Below are 2,668 nucleotides of genomic sequence, written 5' to 3' on the forward strand. Positions count from 1 at the left end.
GACTGATGAGGCTTCACCTCACACCTTTGAAAATGTTGCCAGGAGGTGGTATTCCTTGGAGAAGGACATGATGCTAGGGAGGTTGGAGGGCTGACCAAGGAGAGGAAGACCCTCAACCAGTGGAATTGATATGGTGACTGCTGCAATGGGCTCTTCTGTGTCAGGAAGTGTGAGGATGGCACCATATAGAACAGTGTTCAGACCTGTTGTTCACAGGGTCACCGTGAGTCACACTTGACTTGATGGCACCTAATAAAACCATAACATAATGTTATGGTGGTTTCTCCATCATACTTAAGACTTATTAACCTATAGCCCCGACTTTGTACTAGGAGCTCAAAGTTGAAATATAAAGATGTATCTACTATATCTGGATCAGTAGGCTGTTGTGTGACTGGAGCAAGGGATCACTGAATGGTTTGGAATTGGGAAGGGAGTGCATCAGGGATGTATTCGATTTCCATACCTGTTGAATCTATATTCTGAGTAAATTATTCAAGAAGTTGGAATCTATGAAGAGGAATATGGTTTCAGGATTGAAGGGAGATTCCTCAGTAACCTGCATTATGCAGATGACACAACCTTTCATGCTGAAAGTGAGGAGAGCACGAAGCACTTGTTGCAGAATATCAGGGAATTCGGTCTTCAGTATGGATTGCATCTCAAAATTAAGAAAACAAAGATTCTTACAACTGGACCAATAGTCAGTGTCATGATGGATGGAGAGGAGATTGAAACTGTCAACAGCTTCATCTTTCTTGGATCCACCATTAACACCCTTGGTATGAGCAGTCAGGAAATATGCAGGCACATTGCACTGGGAAAAAATCTGCAGTTAGGGACTAGGGACAGTTCCAAATTATTGAGGAGTAGTGATGTCAGTCTGAGGACTAATGAGCATCTGACTCAGGCCATAGTCATTCTGATTACTGGCTATGTATGTACTGGACACCTGGACAAAGAATAAGGATTACAGAGAAGGGATTGATGTCTTCAAGTTGTGGTGCTGGAGAAGAGCATGAAACATTCCATGTACAGTCAAGAGAACAAGCAGATATGGTCTTGGAGCAGGTGCAACCAGAGTGATTTTTGGAGGCAAGAATGATGAGGCTTTGCCTCAAATCCTTTGGACATATTGCTAAGAGGTGCTATTCCTTGGAGAAGGACATGATGTTGGGAAAGGTGAAGGGTCAGTGAAGGAGACGAAGACCCTCAACCAGATGGTTTAAGAAGGTGACTGCTGAAGTGAGCTTTTGTGTGTCAGGAAGTGTGAGAATGGCACAGGACAAGACTGGGTTCAGACCTATTGTTCATAGGGTCACTATGAGTTGTACTCGACTTGATGTCACCTAACAACAACATGTATTTATATATGTGTCTATCTTTCTATCTATCTGTATCTTCTGCTGGTGGATTTTTTGTAAAGGGTTGCTCTATCAACACAAAGACAAAGAGTTCTAATCTAGCATCTTTCCTGAGGGAAAAATATGAGTTACCTTCTCCCATGTGAGGTGCAGTCTCTGAAAATCCACCAGAGAGTCTGCTATGAGTTGACTCAGAAACCATCAAAACAACAACATGTAACCATAACAAAGTATAGCTTACATTGAGAAGATTGAGAATTCCAGAACACTTAATTGTGATGATTTGAAGCCTTTAATGAGGCCGAAGAGTTGTCAGAACTGAGCAAGAAAACACTGCATAGTTTAAGATTAGAAAGGTGCAGCCACTGTGGAAGGAAGTATGACAGTTTCTCAAAAAGTTGGTAATAGAAATACCATATGACACAGCATTTCCACTACTTGGAATATACCCCAAAGAAGCCATAACTGCCACCAAAGCAGATATATACACACCCATGTTTATCTTGGCTTTGTTCATAATAGTAGAGTTGGAAACAACCTAAGTGCCCATCAACAAACAGGTTTATAGAGAAGCTATGGTGTACTCACACAATGGAATATCACGCTGCACTGAAAAACAAGGAACTCATGAAATTTTAAATGGATGACCCTGGAGGACATTAAGTTGAGTGAAATAACTCAGTCACAAAAGGACAAATATTGTATAGTGCTACTGTTGTAAAATGGGACCGACATAGAGGTTGAAGGGGGAAACTGAGAAAATTGGGATAAATTATGTATACTGCATTGAAACAGATGAGAGAGAGAACTCTTTAAAAGGTATATGTTGTTGTTGTTGTTGTTATGTGCTCTCAAGTCGCCTGCGACTCATAGCGACCCTATGTACAACAGCCCTAAATACCGCTCTGCCCTGTGCCAATCGCACTGTCTCCGACACTCCCATCCCAATTATCCCAGTCACTGAATCAACCCACCTCATAGAGGGCCTTCCTCTCCTGTGCCGTCCCTCCACCCTCCCAAGCATGATGTCCCTCTCTAAGGACCGGTGTCTCCTCACATGTCCAAAGTATGTTCGACGGAGCCTCAGAATCCTTGCCTCCAATCCGGTTTAACCCTTTCCAGGACAAATCTGTTTGTTTTCCTAGCCGTCCATGGTATTCTCAATACTCTTCTCCAGCACCCCAGCTCAAAGGCACCAATTCTCCTTCTATCCTCCTTGGTCATTGTCCAACTCTCTGATGCATAACAAGTGATTGTGAAGATCATGGCCTGTATCAGACGCACCTTAGTCTCCAGAGAGACAC

This window comes from Elephantulus edwardii, unplaced genomic scaffold, assembly GCF_000299155.1.
Source record: "Elephantulus edwardii isolate Elephantulus edwardi_28Jun2011 unplaced genomic scaffold, EleEdw1.0 scaffold00469, whole genome shotgun sequence".
NCBI classification, from domain to species: domain Eukaryota; kingdom Metazoa; phylum Chordata; class Mammalia; order Macroscelidea; family Macroscelididae; genus Elephantulus; species Elephantulus edwardii.